Below are 19,065 nucleotides of genomic sequence, written 5' to 3'. Positions count from 1 at the left end.
TAGCTGGAGTGAAATCGAGCTGCCCAGTACCTCTCTTGTATACACACTGTAGGAGGCCAACTATGGCATCAGCAATGGAGTTGAGCTTGTGCAACAGTGCAGGACCAATGTCCTGGACCAAAGTCTCCATGGCAGCAGACATCCTACCAGTGTTGACCTCAGTGTGTTGACATGCTGGCGCTATCACCTGAGCCTGAAGGTGGATGGACTCCTCTATCATGCCTTGCAATCTGAGGAGTGCAGTGGACATCCCTTCCTGATGTTGCCAAGCTTGCCTTTGCAGTTCCAGCAACTGTGACATGACCAAGTCCAGAGGCTCATCATTTGACTTGGACTCAATAAATCTCTGGCCTCCAGCAGTCCTCCAAGTGCTGGAAACCTGGGAAGTCCCTGCCACCGCCTGCTGTGGATCAGCCAGTGCGATGTGCTCACCAGATTTTGCTCCTGAGGCTATTCGAAAGCTAGGTCCCACCGAAGTGTGAGTCTTTGCGCTGGTGGAGCGTGTGGGTGAGTGCTGTGATGGGACATCAGGGAGGGTGCCTCCAGATTTCCCTCCAGAAGTTTCTTCAGGACTTGTTTGCAGGCCCTGGGTCATGGGTTCTGTGGTCTGTTTCCCAGATGTGTCCGCGGAAGCAAAGGGAGAGAATTAGTGTATGACAATGACCCGTGAAACAGAGCACATCACTCACAGGATGATTGTCTGATGGAGGTTGCACTACTGGACAATCACTTGGTACTCCACTGCTGACCACACTGTCAGCTCAGGAATGGTCCAGATCCTCGCCGGCCAGCCGGATGGCTCTGTTTTCAAAGTACATGAGGACCTTGATTTCAGGCACTCCTCCACCAGTCTGCGATCTCTTCCTGTTGTTGTGTGCCAGCTTGTCCTGCATGATGGAGGGAGTGTAAGCAGGACGCCTGCCAGGGCAGATAATAAGTTTGCCTGGAATATGTGGGGGGTTAAGTGATCCCATAGATGGGATGAGGACAATGATGGTCAGTGTGCAAGAATGAATGGTGATATCCTTGACCCGGCAGTGAGTGAGATCCCTGTGGATGTGTGATGGGTTAGTGAGTTGAGAGTGATGAGAAGAGAGAATTACTCTAGTGGAACGGAGATGGTCATTTATCCTTTTGTGGCACTGGGTGGCTGCCCTCTATTGAAGGGCATTGGCACTAACCACCGCTGCCAAGCCTGGTTGGTCACGCCGCTGTATATCCTGTGGCAAGACTGGAGTTAGAGGAGATCCCGACAGTAGTCCACAGCATCCATAAGGCCTTCCGTCGCTTAATCTGGGGTTTGCAGTCCTTTTGCCTTTTGTAGACATTTTCCTTGCTGCAGCTGTGGGCTGGAAGCACTGAGATGTTTGCGCACGGCTGGATATTAAATATAGCGCCTGGTAAGATGAAGCGGCGAAGCACTGACGGGAAGGTGAATGTGAGCCCACCCATCATTGAAACAGCATGTTTCCCGGGAATGCATAAATAATGTGGTGGGTTTGGAACGATACGGCATGAAAACCTGCCTTTGAAGCCGATGGGTTCAATGTCCTTTTACTCACATACTATCGCACTAAGTGCAAATCTAGGATGATCCCTGACAGTGTCTCGATATAAACAGGTGTTACTGATAGTGTTTCTATATAAACAGGGTGTTACTGACAATGTCTCTATATAAACAGGGTGTTACTGATAGTGTTTCTATATAAACAGGGTGTTACTGACAATGTCTATATAAACAGGTGTTACTGATAGTGTTTCTATATAAACAGGGTGTTACTGACAATGTCTCTATATAAACAGGGTGTTACTGACAATATCTCTATATAAACAGGGTGTTACTGACAATGTCTCTATATAAACAGGGTGTTACTGACAGTAAGATAAAAGCAAAATATTGCGGATGCTGGAAATCTGAAACAAAAACAAAAATTGCTGGAAAAACTCAGCAGGACTGACAGCATCTGTGGAGAAGAAGACAGAATTAACGTTTCGAGTCCATATGACTCTTCATCAGTTCTCTATATAAACAGACTGTTACTGACAGATCTCTACATAAACAGGCTGTTACTGACAGTGTCACTATATAAACAGGTGTTACTGATAGTGTCTCTATATAAACAGGCTGTTATTGACAGTGTCACTATACATACAGGTGTTACTGACAGTGTCACTATATAAATAGGTGTTACTGACAGTGTCTCTATATAAACAGAGAGTCCCTGACAGTGTCTCTATATAAACAGAGAGTCCCTGACATTGTCTCTATACAAAGAGGATGTTACTGACAGTGTCTCTATTTGAACAGGTGTTACTGACAGTGTTTCTATATAAAGGGAGAGTCTCTGACAGTGTCTCTATATAAACAGTGATACTGACAATGTTTCTTTATAAACAGGGAGTCCCTGACACTGTCTATCTATAAACAGGGAGTTACTGACAGTGTCTGTATATAAACAGGTGTTACTGACAGTGTCTCTATACAAACAGAGACTCCCTGAGTGTCTCTACATAAACAGGGTGTTAATGACATTGTATCTCTAGAAAGAGGGTGTTACTGACAGAGTCTCTGTATAAACAGGGTGATACTGACAGTGTCTCTATACAAACAGAGACTCCCTGACAGTGTCTCTCCATAAACAGGGTGTCACTGACAGTGTCTCTAAGTAAACAGGTGTTCCTGGCAGTGTTTCTATATAAACAGAGAGTCCCTGGCAGTGTCTCTAGATAAAGAATGTGTTACTGACTGTGTCTCTATATAAACAGGTGTTACTGACAGTTCTGTTGAAGGGTCATGAGGACTCGAAACGTCAACTCTTTTCTTCTCCGCCGATGCTGCCAGACCTGCTGAGTTTTTCAAGGTAATTCTGTTTTTGTTACTGACAGTGTTTCTATACAAACAGAGACTCACAGACAGTGTCTCTCCATAAACAAGGTGTCACTAACAGCTTCTCTACATAAAGAGGGTGTTACTGACAGTGTCTCTAAGTAAACAGGTGGTTCTGGCGGTGTTTCTATATAAACAGAGAGTCCCTGGCAGTGTCTCTAGATAAAGAATGTGTTACTGACAGTGCCTCTATATAAACAGGTGTTACTGTCAGTGTCTCTAAATAAACAAGCATTCCTGGCAGTGTCTCTATATAAACAAGATGTTACTGACAGTGACTCTAAATAAACAGGTGTTCCTGGCAGAGTTACTATATAAACAGAGTCCCTGACAGTGTCTATATAAAGAATGTGTTACTGACAATGCCTCTATATAAAAAGCTGTTACTGTCAGTGTCTCTAAATAAACACGTTTTCCTGACAGTGTCTCTATATAAACAGAGGGTTCCTGACAGTGTCTCTACATAAATAGGGTGTTAATGACAGTGTCTCTATATAAACAGAGTGTTACTAACAGTGTCTCTATACAAACAGGGAGTTACTGACAGTGTCTGTACATAAACAGGTGTTACTGACAGCGTCTCCATATAAACAAAGAGTCCCTGACAGTGTCGCTATATAAAGAGGTGTTACTGACAGTTCTGTTGAAGGGTCATGAGGACTCGAAACGTCAACTCTTTTCTTCTCCGCCGATGTTGCCAGACCTGCTGAGTTTTTCAAGGTAATTCTGTTCTTGTTACTGACAGTGTTTCTATACAAACAGAGACTCACAGACAGTGTCTCTCCATAAACAGGGTGTCACTGACAGCTTCTCCACATAAAGAGGGTGTTACTGACAGTGTCTCTAAGTAATCAGGTGGTTCTGGCGGTGTTTCTATATAAACAGAGAGTCCCTGGCAGTGTCTCTAGATAAAGAATGTGTTACTGACAGTGCCTCTATATAAACAGGTGTTCCTGGCAGTGACTCTATATAAACAGAAGAGTCCCTAACAGTGTCTCTATATAAACAGGGTGTTACTGACAGTGTCTCTATACAAATAGGGAGTTATTGACAGTGTCTGTACATAAACAGGTGGGACTGACAGTGTCTGTATATAAACAGAGAGTCCCTGACAGAGTCGCTAAATAAAGATGTGTTACTGACAGTGTCTATATATAAACAGGTGTTACTGACTGTGTTTTTATGTAAACAGGATGTTACTGACAGTGACCCTATATAAACAGGTGTTACTGACAGTGTCTCTGTATAAACAGAGTCCCTGACAGTGTCTCTATATAAACAGGGTGATTTTGACAGTGTCTCTAAATAACCAGGTGCTCCTGGCAGTTTTTCTATATAAACAGAGAGTCCCTGACAGTGTCTCTAAATAAAGAATTTGTTACTGACAGTGCCTCTATATAAACAGGTGTTACTGTCGGCGTCTCTAAATAAACAGATGTTCCTGGAGAGTCTCTATATAAACAGAGAGTCCCTGACAGTGTCTCTGTAAACAGGGTGTTACTGACAGTGTCTCTAAATAAACAGGTGTTACTGACAGTGTTTCTATATAAACAGAGAGTCCCTGACAGTGTGTCTATATAAAAAGAGTGTTACTGACAGCGTCTCTATATAAACAGGGTGTTACTGACATTGTCTCTATATAAACAGGGTGTTACTGAAAGTCTCTATACCAACAGAACTCCCTGACAGTTTCTCTACATAATCAGAGTGTTCCTGACAGTGTCTCTATATAAAGAGGGTGTTACTGACAGTGTCTGTATATAAACAAGGTGTTACTGACAACGCCTCTATATAAACAGGTTTTTATGACAGTGTCTCTATATAAACAGGGTGTTACTGACAGTGTCTCTATACAAACAAGATGTTACTGACAGTATCTGCAGGTCATACTGACAGTGTCTCTATACACAGAGGGTGTTACTGACAGTGTCTCTACATAAACAGAGAGTCCTAGTGAGTATCTCTATAGAAACAAGGGTTTCTGATTGCTATTTTATATATTCTGGGAATCACTGATGTGTCTTTATATTCACACAAAGTCACTGATGTGTCTTTATATTTACAGGAGGTCACTAATGCATTTTATATTCACACGGAGTCACTGATGTATCTTTGGGCAGAATTTTGCCCTTGGTGGGATGACTTGGCAAGGGCGGGCAGGGGGTGGTCAGAAATCCGACAACTGCCCACGATCGACACAGCACCATGATTTCACGTTGGATGGGTCATTTAAGGCCTGCCCAGCGTGAAAGGCAGCGGGGGAAGCTCTGAAAAGGGGCAATAGTGACTCGGCGACTGATTCAAACGCGGCCCAGGCAGCGACCCTGGAAGGCTGCCACGGAAAGATGCTGAAGGCTCGATGGATTCCAGTGTGGTTGGACGGGGCAGGTGGGAGGACAGGTCGGCAGGGCTGTCAGCCTCGCGTTTCTTGGATGAGTGCCTCACTGCCCTCCTGGAGGAGGTGGGACTCAGGAGGGAAAACCTTGTGCCCAGAGACGGAGGGGAGGAGCCCCCCCCCCAACCCCAACTCACCACAAAGGCCTGGGAGGAGGAGGTGGCATCCAGGGTGAGCAGCCACGGCTTGGTGAGGCGCACACGGGTGCAGTGCCGGAAGCGCTTCAGTGATCTGCTGCGATCGGGGAGGGTGACTACCTGTGTTGGCATGGGTCACTTTGCAGAACAGCTAAGGGCAGGTTCACCAACCACCACCCCCCCACCCCCCCATGGAGCCGAGGGGTGTTAGAGTGTGCGTGGTAACTGTCAATGATGCCGATGCTGGCCAAGAGGGAGAGTCCTGGCTGCTTGGACTGAGTGCCTTGTGGCTCAAGGGCCACAAATCGGCTGTGCCCTGTGAGGTGTTCCTCAGGTGGGGTTGGCCAGGCTGCAATAGCACTGTAGGTAGAGAGTGGACTAATCAATGCTCCTCTGTCCTTTATCCCTAGACATCCCATAACAACATTGAGATCTCGTGGACTGGCAGGGGAACCCTCACAGCTCCTAATCCTGATATGCTATGGGGTGCCGGTGTAAGGTAAGGATGAGGTCACTGAGGTGAGAATGTTGATTATTTGCAACCATTCTAGTGTAGTCTTTTCATTGATGTGAACCTCGAGCTTGGAGTCCCCGTTGATAATCGAAAGACAGAGGCACCATGATGCAGATCTCTGTTGTCTTACTAGGGTGACTGGCATGCACAATGACAGTGTGATGACTTTAACTAATTAAATGTCCTTCTTCTCCTTTTTAGGTTCACCGGCAGGCACTTGCAATGAGGACCCTGAAGGACCATTCTGACCCCGGAGGACCAACATGCTCAGTACCCACCTGTGACACACCCTCTCTGTCATACAGGCACCAGCACAGATTCTAGCACCTCGATGGGCATTAGATCACTGTCTAGTATCTCAATGCACATTGCTGAGGGTACTTCACACTCGCTTAAGGTGCAGGTGGAGGTAGAGAGTGCCCAGGGCTCTGGCAGTTGGAGGACTGCTGGGGCCCAGGACAATGCTCAGTTGATGGCTGATGATGTGCCTCTAGATTTGTCCAGCAGGGTGTGCAGGAGGATCTGGCATGCCACGATCTCTGTATGGGAGGAGTCCATGTGGAGTCCATGTTGACCCCTATGGCCGAGCGCAATGCCTCCTCCCTGGAGAGAGTGGCGACTGTCATGAAGAGGTTGCTCCAGGGACTTAATTAGGGGTCCATGGGGATGCACTTGGACCCGTAAGCCCTCACACAGGCAATAGCCTCAGCTGGTCAGTGACAGTGTGGGAGATGGATTGGGCACCCAGTATCCCAGCTAGGTGCCCATCCATCAATGGTGAGCAGGGAGGCCCAAAGTGACCTCATGTTGGCGCACGAGCTGCCTGTCATCTCTGCAGGCTCCTCTCAGGGCGCTCTGGATGATGGCAGCAACTCCTCTGCCCCTCTGCCAGTGACTGTTGCCTCTGATGAGGCTATAGCGACTGGGGAGATGCCAGCAGTGGCACTGGCCGCTCCCTCCCAGGTGGGGCCAGCACAGGCTCCACTGGCTAAAGGACAATAGCCAAGGTCATCAAGGCCAACAGGACAGCAGAGTGAGCAGGCTGCCTCCAATGCTGGTGCCAGCGATGGGATAGCAACTAGACATAGCACTCGGAAATGTAAATGTAAAGCACCTTAAGCACAAGGTGGCCTTATCATGCGTGATATTTTGTTCCCCCATTTTGCTTTAACTATTTTAATGGTGTGATTAAGAACACTGGTTTAAATTCATTTCAGATATGTTTCACATGCACAATTAAATGAGATTTTATTTTGTGCTATTGTCCTCAGTATGTTTCATTTGTTCTGTAGTTCCGGGGTAGACTATTGTGTAATGATGGACGTATGTCTCCTGAAACTTTATTGCACAGGCACAGAGTGTATGTTGGTGACCAAGGAAATGGCCCTCTCTGGGATCGAGTATGGAGCCTGCAGCCCTGGCATGTGGTGATGTTTCTTATTTGGTAGCTTAGCTGAAGGAGCATTGGATCAAAGTGTCCTGGGTGTCCCTGCCTTCCTGGAGGTTGCCCAGGTCAGTGTACATGCCCTCAGCATTCTCCTGACCGTGCTTATTCCTGAACTCACTGCTGTTCTCATCATCAGTTGCCTGTGCAGCTGCATCAACATCCTCTTCCTCCATTGGGCCCCATTTTCCAGCGCCAGATTGTGGAGAGCGCAGCATGCAACCACTATCAGTGACACACGCTCTGGGGGTATTGCAGTGCACCCCCGAACGGTCCAGGCATCGGAAATGCATTCTCTCTACCACCACCCTTGTGGAGGCATGGCTCCTGTTGTACCGCTGCTCAGCCTCTGTTCTTGGGTAGTGGAGAAGCGTCATGAGCCACTTTTTCAGTGGATAGCCCTCGTCACCCAACAGCCATCCATCCAGCTAGGCTGGAGCACTGAAGACCCTGGACACCTGGGAGGGACTCAGGATATAAGCATCATGGAAGCTGCCTGGGTACCTTGCACAGACTTGCAGAATCTGTATCCTGTGATCACATACTATCTGCACATTCAGAGAGTGGAATCTTTTCCTCTTGACGAAGGTACTGGGCTCACCCGCTGGCGCCTTGATGGCCACATATGTGCAGCCTAAAGCACCCTGGACATGGGGGAACCCAGCAATTGCTGCAAAGCCTCTGGCTCGCTCAGCCTGGCTGGCCTGGTCTGTGAGGAAATGAATGAAAGTCAATGCCCGCCTCAACAGAGCATCTGTCACCAGTTTGATGCAGCTGTGGACAGCTGATTGGGAGACTCCACACAAAACCCCCACTGAGCCCTGGGAAGTGCCGGAAGCATAGAAGTTGAGGGCCACTGTGACCTTCAGAGCCACTGGCATGGGGTGTCTACCCACACAGTCAGAGCTGATCTCAGGCCTGATCCTCTGAAAAATAGAGGCCAATGTCTCCCTGGAGAGATGGTGCCCCCTATGGCATTGCACCTCGGACATAATGAGGTGTCTGCTTCGCCGCCTGTAAACCCTGGCAGCAGGATAGTGGCATTTTCGGTGGCCCCTTCCGCCTTTGACTGCCAGCTGGCCCTGTGCCCCTTGTGTCTGCTCCTCTCCTCCCACAGGTTGCTCCTCTGGAAGCTGCATTGAGACATGTGGCCTCCTCTCCCTCCTGCCAACTCTTACTCCTCAGAGGAGGTACCTCCAGCAGAGAGCACAATCCCCATTACCAGGGTTGTGGAAGGCTGTCTGATACTTGGAAGGGCCCAGACAGTCTGAAACCTCCGGGGGCCTGGAACAACACTGAGTCCTGAAATGAAGCCTGGAAATGATCAGAATGCAGCTGTGAAGCGAGATGAAGCTGTCCAGTTCACATAAGCATCCAACAGCACACGATCTCCAAAACTCCTCACTACTCACATTGACAATGCTGCTGACCCCATCTTATCCCATCTGTGGATGAGCTCTTGCAAATTGGCGTCTGCCTTGTTTTGCCTGTGCGACGACTGAAAAATTACACAAGCTACGTAAATTCAGAGACTATTGGTGTGTCAAGCGCCTTAACTGGCCTCTTAATTAATGGCAGGACCACCTCCGACTCCCTTGCCTGCATGCCGAGCAAAATATTGCGGGAGTGTGCGTTGAAGTCGGGAGGCTCGGCCAACGTCAACGCTTGTTATTTCATGCTCAAGCGGGTTGGGTGCATACCCGCCTGCCAAGCAAACACTTCCGCCAGGGAGTCAGTGATGGGTCTTTATAATTACAGGGGGTCACTGTTGTGTCTTTATATTTACAGGGGGCAGAATATTGAGCTCGGTGGGTGGGTGCGCAACTGACCTGGCCGAGAGTAAAGTGATGCGTGATAGCGTTGGGCGAGTGTCACAATGTCATAGCCTAGTCCCACGATATTTCGCTCGGTGGGCGCACGCCTGAGTTGGCAGCGCTCCCGCCAATTAATAAACCTATTAAGGCCATTAAAAAGGTAATTAAATTCAAAGTTATGCTGCCCGTCCAACGTTACGGTTGTCGGCCAGGCGAAAACGCCAAGCGGCCATTGCATTTTATCGGAAATGTCACCCAGGGCGGGATGAGGTTTCCTAAAGCAAATAAAAGTAAAATAAAAATTGTACACTTGAATTAAAAACATGTCCCTGCTCATGTGACAGAGTCACATGAGGGGACATGTTTTATGACATTTTTACCTTGCTCATCAGTTTTTTTAAACTGCTCTTCATCTCCCTGAGGCAGCTCTGTGCCTCAGGGACCCCGAAGCGCTCTGTTGCGCACTTGCACGAAGTTTGTGCTAGGCCAGCTCGCCCCCCTCCCCCGCCCGCACAGGCAGCGCTTTGCCTGGTGTCTGATTAAGTCTATGGGTTGCTGTTGCCTTAATGGAGATTAGTTTGGGAATTTGTTAAAAGTCATGATAGTAGTAATTTGTAGCCATGTGTGTATGTTTAACTTGTGTAAATTAATAAAATGTTTCATTTATTTTACTATAAAACCACTCAAGAACTGGTGGTCTCATTCCTGAATTTAGAGTTGCATCTCAAACATACCAATTAAAAATATAGGTTGTGACAGTTGTTTAAAAGTTTCCCTCTGGGGTTTTTTAATAACTCAGCTTCACTGAAAGGCTGTCTCATAACAATTGGGGGCTATTGCTGGGATAAAGATATTTCTAATTCCTTGCTTGGTTTGGAATTGGTGAATCTTAAGGTTATGAGTGCGAGAAGCACTTTGAAAGCTGGAGTTGGTGAAGTATTTTAGAAGTGGTGAGACTGCAAGATGGCTTTGGCAATTGCTAAGGCTTGTCTAGGAGTAGAAGATATAACTCTGATTGGATTTAGAAAAATAACCAAAAGGAAGTTAACAGAGTTGGCAGATAAGTTAAAATTGGGGTTACCTGATGGGACTAGGAAATCAGATATAATTAAAAGTTTTGCACAATATCTACAGTTGGAAGTGAAACCTGATACTAGTGAGTCACAGCTGGAGGTAGTGAGACTTCATTTGCAATTGAAAAAGCTTGAATTAGAAGCAAAGGCCAGAGAAATAGTTTTTAAAGGTAATTAGAAATTGTGAAGATAGGGAAGGAGGAAAGAGAAAAAGAGAGAGAGAGAGAGGATTCCAACTGAAAATATTGGCAGTTAAAAAAGAGATGCCACGAGGTGAGGAAGGATTTATTTCTAGAGATAACCTCAGTGGGGAGATGTTTAAATTTGTATAAACTCTTCCAAAATTTGAGGAAAAACTGTTCATTACTTCCTTAAACAGCTGTGACATGAAATTTGACCCCTGATCTGATTGTATTTTCTTAGGTAAAACATGTCTTGTAAAAAAAATTAACTCCTCCGCAATCTGCTTAGTTGTAATATTTCTTAAAGGCATCGCTTCAGGAAACCTGGTAGACACATCCATTATTGTCAATGAATACTGATTTCCTTTTTTAGTCTTAGCGAGAGGTCTTACACAATCAATCATGACCCTGGTAAAAGGTTCTTCAAATGCTGGTATTGGGATTAAAGGCACCAGCTTAATCACTGCTTGTGGTTTTCCTGTTATTTGACATGTATAACAGGTTCTACAGAATTTGACTACATCCCTATGCAATCCTGGCCAAAGTGAAACCTCTGTATCTTTTCCTGTGTTTTCCTATTTCCTAAATGTCCCCCATTGGAATTTCATGAGCAATCCTCAGAATCTCATTTCCAAACCCTATGCACCTCCCTCCAGCTTTCATTTGCTGAGACATGATCTCATTAAAATACCTTCCCGAAGATAATATCATACTGGAATACATTTTGCTTCTGTTTCTTTTCATTTATTTATTTGTTTTTCATTTATTTATTTATTTCAAAAGTGCTTCAATCTCCCTGAGGCAGCTTAGTGCCTCAAAAAGATTGAACCGCTCTTTCGCATGCATGCGCGAAATATTGCTGACCCCCGATTCTCCCTCCTCCTCCCACCTGCATAGGTAGCGCTGAGTGGGCCTTAATTGGCCTGCCCGCGTAAAATGGTGCCGTGGAGCCGATTGCGGGTGGCAGTTGTCTCTGTGACTGCCCCCACCCGCTCCCACCGAGCCCCCCCCAACTTGGGCAAAATTCAGGCCAAAGACCATGTGTGGACTCTCGAAAGGTGAATACGGTGACAAAAGCGGATTCGTATCCCATTCCACGGTTGGAAGATTGCATTGAGAAAGTGGGACAGTCGAAATTTATCACAAAGATTGACTTGCTAAAAGGATATTGGCAGATGCCATTGTCGGGGAGAGCAAAGGAGATATCAGCTTTTGTAATGCCAAGTGGGCTATGTCAGTTTGAAGTCATGCCATTTGGTATGAAGAATGCACCTGCGACATTTCAAAGACTGACAAATAAAGTAATTACAGGTCTAAGCAATTGTGCTGTTTATATTGATGATCTAATCGTTTTCAGTCAGACATGGGAGGAGCATTTACAGCATCTGGAAGAATTATTTACTCAACTACAAGGAGTTAATCTGGTGATGAACTTGGCTAAAGTTGAATTTGCAAAAGCGCAAGTTACGTATCTAGGCTGTACCATTAGACATGGTAAGGTGGCTCTGAGAGATGAGAAAGTCAAAGCTATCATGGATATTTCAGTGCCTACAACAAAATGAGAAGTTTTTAGATTTCTGGGCATGAGTGGGTCTTACTGGAAATTTGTATCAAATTTTAGCCAAGTGACTGAACTATTCAAAAAGAACAAGAAGCCTCAATGGACACAAGAGTGTGAGAAGTCATTCGATAGTTTGAAAACTGTACTAACTACGACACCTATTATGCCAATAGGGGGGGCTCGGTGGGAGCGGGTGGGGGCAGTCACAGAAACAACTGCCACCCGCAATCGGCTTCACGGCGCCATTTTACGCGGGCAGGCCAATTAAGGCCCACTCAGCGCTACCTATGCAGGTGGGAGGAGGAGGGAGAATCGGGGGTCAGCAATATTTCGCGCATGCATGCGAAAGAGCGGTTCAATCTTTTTGAGGCACTGAGCTGCCTCAGGGAGATTGAAGCACTTTTGAAATAAATAAATAAATGAAAAACAAATAAATAAATGAAAAGAAACAGAAGCAAAATGTATTCCAGTATGCACTACCCAATTATGCCAAACAATTTAAATTGACTGTTAACATAAGCAATATAGACTTTGGGGCTGTACTGTTACAAGAAGATGACACTGGAATTGAAAAACCGATAGGATGTTTTCGTGGAAGCTGAATGTACAACAGGGAAGATATTGAACGATTGAAAAAGAGACTTTGAGCTTGGTGTTAGCATTGCAACATTTTGAAATTTATGTTGCAAACCATTCATCAGAAACAATTGATTATACAGACCATAATCCTTTGAAGTTTTTGGACAAATTTCGAGACAAAAGTACAAGGCTTTTCAGATGGAGTCTATAATTACAACTATTTAATCTATGGATTATGCATATTGCTGGAAGAGAAAATCTGTTCATGGATGTGTTATCAAGGGTTTGAATCTTAAAGGAAAATTGGACATTATTAAAACCCTGGACGCTGAACTGGAGGGATTTCTGTTGATACCAAGGACTTGTGTATATATATTGTGTTAATGCATGCATCTGGTAATGAAATAGTGTAAAAAGTATGGGAGATGGTGTGAGATGGGTTATTAAAATGAAGCCATCTTTTAGAATTGTGACTTTCATTTTTCGATAGGGAGGAGGTTGTCATGAAGCTATTAATGTATATAATATTATAGGAAAATATTTTCTTTTAAAATAAAGGTTTAGTCTGTGGGTGTGTCTTAATTAGTGATGAGGAGAAATTGGATAGATGTTCCCTGGAGCAGAGGAGATTGAAGGGGACATGATTGAGGTGTATAAAATTATGAGGGGCATAGATAGGATAGACAGGATGGAACTTTTCCACTTGGTGGAGGGATCACTAACCAAGGGGCATAGATTTAAGGTAAAGGGCAGGAGGTTTAGAGGGATGTGAGGAAGAATTTTTTTCACTCAGAGGGTGGTGGGAATCTGGAACTCACTGCCTGAAAGGATGGTAGAGGCAGAAACCCTCATAACATTTAAGAAGTATTTGGATGTGCACTTGCGATGCCATGACATACAAGGCCATGGGCCTAGTGCTGGAAAATGGGATTAGGATAGTTAGGTACTTGTTTGACCAGCGCAGGCTCCTTGGGCCGAAGGGCCTTTTTCTGTGCTGTAGACCTCTATGACTCTATGACTCTGACTGGATTAAAACCAGCTAGTCTGGGTGCTTTGTTGCATACTAGTATTGAGATGCAAGAGCGGTAGAGTTCTTTTGCATTTTTTGAATAGTGCATTCAAGAAGTGGGATGAAATCTGGCACCTCGCTAGCAGAGACCAAGCAATGGGCAGGATTTTCCTCTCGGCGATTTGGGGGTGGGGCCCACTCGCCGAGGGGAAAATGATGTGGAATGACGTTGGGAGGAATCCCTGACGTCATCCCGGTCCCTTTAAATGTTTAGCAAGGCGGGCGGACAGTGAAATCAGCTGTCCGTCTGCTGAACAATGCAGGAGGCCATTGACAGGCTCATTAAGATGATTAAAGACCCTGCCCGTCCAAGCTTAAGGCTGGCGGGCAGGCCAGGGACCCCAGCGGGCTTCAGGTTATTCATGAAACTTCATCCACTGGCGGGATGAAGTTTCATGTCCGTTTTGTAAACATTTAATAAACTTTATGTGTTTATTATTAACATGTCCCATCTTGTGTGACATTGTCACATGAGGGGGACATGTTAATAATTTCAATATTTATCAATTTTTAGACTTTACTTACCTGCCACGAATCTCCCCGAGACAGGACTTTGCCTCAGGGAGCAATGCGCTCTTTCCTGGGCATGTGCGAAAGAATGCACTTTGACAGATGGGGATTCCCTCTGCCCTGGAACAGGAAGCACATGGCACTTCCTGTCGGGCAGGCCGCTGGCAGGGTCTTAATTGGCCCGACCCCTTAAAATGGTGGTGGGCCCTGTTTCGGTGGCGGGGGTCAGCTGTCCGCCCGCCACTGAGCCGGTGGGTCCCGCCCACCATCCGAGGGCAAAATTCTGCCCAATATGTTTATATTACTAATAAAATTGGTACTATGAAAGAGGTATTATTGTTAGAAAAGGCTAGTGATACAACAAGAATTTACATTCAATGAGCCATGCTAGGTATAAGGATAGCAGATTTGTGTGTGTTGTGCAGAGGCAATGTAAGATCAAAGTAGCTGAAAGCCTCCAACTGTCTTCACAGGAACCAAAGTGAAAGGAATCTCATTTTAAATTCATAAGATGAAAATGCATTTCCTGGTACAAAAACAAAAATTGCTGGAAAAACCCAGCAGGTCTGACAGCATCTGTGGAGGCGAACACAGTTAACGTTTTCAGTCCGTATGACTCTTCATCAGAGCTAAAGAAATATAGAAATGTGGTGAAATATAAGCTGGTTGAGGGGGGAGGGTGGGATAGGTAGAGCTGGATAGAGGGCCAGTGATAGGTGGAGGCCAAGAAGAGATTGCCAAAAATGTCATAGACAAAAGGACAAAGGGGTGTTGACGGTGGTGATATTATCTAAGGAATGTGCTAATGGTGACACTAAGGGGAGAAAGGAGGACAAATAAGTGGCAGGTGGCCCTAGTGGGGGTGGAGTGGGGGGAAGGGATCGAAATGGGCTAAAAGGTGGAGATAAAATGATAGATTTAAAAATAGGTAGGAAAAGAAAGATATATTTAAAAAATATAAATTATGGAAAGTGGGTGGGAATGGAGGAGAAAGTTCATGATCTGAAATTGTTGAACTCAATATTCAGTCCGGAAAGCTGTAAAGTGCCTAGTCAGAAGATGAGGTGCTGTTCCTCCAGTTTGCGTTGAGCTTCACTGGAACAATGCAGGAGGCCAAGGACGGACATGTAGGCATGAGACCAGAGTGGAGTGTTGAAATGGCAAGCGACAGGGAGGTCTGGGTCATGCTTGCGGACAGACCGAAGCTATTCCACAAAGCAGTCACCCAGTCTGCGCTTGGTCTCTACAATGTAGAGGAAACCGCATTGGGAGCAACGAATGCAGTAGATTAAATTGAGGGAGGTGCAAGTGAAATGCTGCTTCACTTGAAAGGAATGTTTGGGTCCTTGGACGATGAGGAGGGGGGAAGTAAAGGAGTAGGTGTAACACCTTCTGCGGTTGCATGAAAAGGTGCCCTGGGAAGGGGTTGTGTTGTAGGGGATGATGGAGGAGTGGACCAGGGTGTCCCAGAGGGAACAATCCCTGCGGAATGCTGTCAGTGGTGGGGGGAGATGTGTTTGGTGGTGGCATCATACTGGAGTTGTCGGAAATGGCGGAGGATGATTCTTTGAATGCGGAGGCTGGTGGGGTGATAAGTGAGGACTAGGGGGACCTTATCATGGTTCTGGGAGTGAGAGGAAGGTGTGAAGGTGGATGCGCGGGAGATGGGCCAGACACGGTTGAGGGCCTGTCAACCACCGTGGGTGGAAAACCTTGGTTAAGGAAGAAGGAAAACATGTCAGGAACTGTTTTGGAAAGTGGCATCATCAGAACAGATGCGACGGAGGAGAAGAAACTGAGAGAATGGGATGGAGTCCTTACAGGAAGCGGGGTGTGAGGAGCTGTAGTCGAGGTAGCTGTGGGAGTCGGTAGGCTTGTAATGGATATTGGTGGACAGTCTATTACCAGAAATTGAGACCGAGAGGTCAGGGAAGGGAAGGGAAGTGTCAGTGATGGACCATTTGAAAATGATGGAGGGGTGGAAATTGGAAGCAAAATTAATAAATTTTTCCAGGTCCAGATGAGAGCATGAAGCAGCACTGAATGTCATCGATGCACCGGAAAAGAGTTGTGGGAGGAGGCTGGAGTAGGACTGGAACAAGGAATGTTCCACATACCCCATAAGGAGGCAGGCATAACTGGGGCTTATATGGTTATCCATAGCCACACCTTTTATTTGGAGGAAGTGAGACGAGTTTAAGGAGAAATTGTTCAGTGAGAGAACAAGTTCAGCCAGACGGAGGAGAGTAGTGGTGGATGGGGATTGTTTGGGCCTCTGTTCGAGAAGAAGAGGAGAGCCATCAGACCATCCCGGTGGGGGATGGAGGTGTAGAGGGTTTGGTGCATTTCCTGGTGTCTGGTTAAGTCTATTGGTTTGTTTTGCCTTAATGGAGATTAGTTTGGAAATTTGTCAAAAGATCTGATAGTAGTAATTTGTAACCATGTGTATATATTGAACTAGTGTAAATTAATAAAATGTTTAATTTAGTTAAATATAAAACCTCTCAAAAACTGGTGGTCCATTTCCTGAATTTACAGTTGCATCGCAAACATAACAAATAAAATTATAGGTTCAGACAGTTGTTTAAAGTTTCCCTCTGGAATTTTTAATTAACAGCTTTACCAAAAGACACTGATGTGTCTTTATCTTTACAAGGGGTCACTGATGTGTCTTTATATTTACAGAGGGTCACTGATGTGTCTTTATGTTTACAGAGGGTCACTGATGTGTCTTTATGTTTACAGTGGATCACTTGTGTGTCTTTTTATTTACAGGGAGTCGCTGATGTGTCCTTATATTTTCAGGGAGTCACTGATGTGTCTTTATATTTACAGCGAGTCACTGATGTGTCTATATTTACAGGGAGTCACTGATGTGCCTTTATATTTACAGGGGGTCACTGATGTGTCTTTATATTTACAGAGAATCACTGATGTGTCTATATTCACAGGGAGTCACTGATGTGCCTTTATATTTACAGAGAGTCACTGATGTTTCTTTATTTGCAGGGTGTCCCTGATGTGTCTATATTTAAAGGGGGTCACTGATGTGTCTTTATATTTACAGGGAATCACGGATGTGTCTTTATATTTACAGTGGGTCACCGATGTGACCTTATATTTACAGGGTGTCAGTGATGTGTCTTTACGTTTACAGGGGGTCACTTATGTGTCTTTATATTTGCAGGTGCACACTGATGTGTTCTTATATTTACAGGGGGTCACTGATGTGGCTTTATATTTTCAGGTGCACACTGATGTGTTCTTATATTTACAGGGGGTCACTGATGTGGCTTTATATTTACAGGGGTTCACTGATGTGTTTTTATATTTACCAGTGGTCACTGATGGGCCTTTATATTTACAGGTGGGCACTGTTGGTTCTTTTTATTAATAGGGGGTCACTGATCGATCTTTATATTTACAGGGATTCACTGATGTGTCTGTATATTCGCAGGGGGTCATTGATATGTCTTTATATTTACAGGGGGGCACTAATGGGTCTTTATATTTACAGGGGGTCACCAATCTGCCTTGATGTTTACAGTGAGTCACGGATGTGCCTTTATATTTACAGGAGGTCACTGATTTGTCTTTTTATTTCGAGGGAGTCACTGATGGGTCTTTATATATACAGGGGTTCACTGATCTGTCTTTATGTTTACAAAAGGTCACAGATGTGTCTTCATATTTACAGGCGGGCATTGATGTGTCTTTATATTTACAGGGCATCACTGATGTGTCTTTACATTTACAGTTGGGAACTTATGTGTCTTTATATTTAGAAGGGGTCAATGATGAGGCTTTACATTTACGGGGAGTAACTGATGTGCCTTTATATTTACAAGGGTTCAGTGATGTGTCTCTATGTTTAGAGATGGGCACTGATGTGTCTTTATATTTACAGGGGGTCTTGATGTGTCTTATATTTGCAGGGAGTCACTAATGTTCCTCTGCATTTACAGGGGGTCACTGATCTGTCTTTTTATTTAAAGGGAATCAATGATATGTCTTTAAATTTTCAGACAGTCAATGATGTGTCTTACTATTTACACTGTGTCATTGTGTCTTTTTATGTACAAGGAGTCATTGATGTATCTTTATATTTACAGGGGGTCACTGATGTGTCTTTATATTTACAGGGGGTCACTGATGTGTCTTTATAGTTACAGTAAGTCACTGATACGTGCTTACATTTACAGGGAGTCACAGATGTGTCTTTATGTTTACAGAGGTTCACTGATGTATCTTTATATTTAGAGGGAGTCACTGATTTGTCTTAACATTTAAAGGGGTCACTGATGTGTCTTCATATGTACAGTTAGTCACCGAAGTCTTTACATGTATAGCTGTGCACTATTGTATCTTCATATTTACTGTGAGTCACTGATGTGTCTTTATATTTACAGGGATTCACTTATGTGTCTTTATAATTACAGGGGGTCACTGATGTGTCTCAATGGCTATAGGGAGTCACTGGTGTGTCTTTATATTTACAGGGGGTCATGATATGCCTTTATATCTACAAGTGATCACTGAGATGGTTTTATATTTACAGGGACTCACAGATGTATATTTATATTTACAGGGCTCACTGATGGGTGTTTATAATTATAAAGTGTCATTGATGTGTCTTTTTGTTTACCAGGGGTCACTGATGTGTCTTTATATTTATAGGTGGGCACTGATGGGCCTTTAGATCTACAAGTGATCACTGAGGTGGCTTTATATTTACACAGCAGTTACAGGTGGAAATCAATAATTACAGATGGTGTCTGATTGGTGTTTATAATTACAAGGGGTTTACTGATGTATTTTTACATTTATAGGGCATCACTGATGTGTCTTTATATTTACAGGGAGTCACTGATTTGTCTTTACACCTACAGGTGGGCACTGA

This window comes from Carcharodon carcharias, chromosome 16, assembly GCF_017639515.1.
Source record: "Carcharodon carcharias isolate sCarCar2 chromosome 16, sCarCar2.pri, whole genome shotgun sequence".
Lineage (NCBI taxonomy): Eukaryota > Metazoa > Chordata > Chondrichthyes > Lamniformes > Lamnidae > Carcharodon > Carcharodon carcharias.
The sequence above is the reverse complement of the archived record's forward strand: the minus strand, read 5'-3'. Positions refer to the sequence as shown.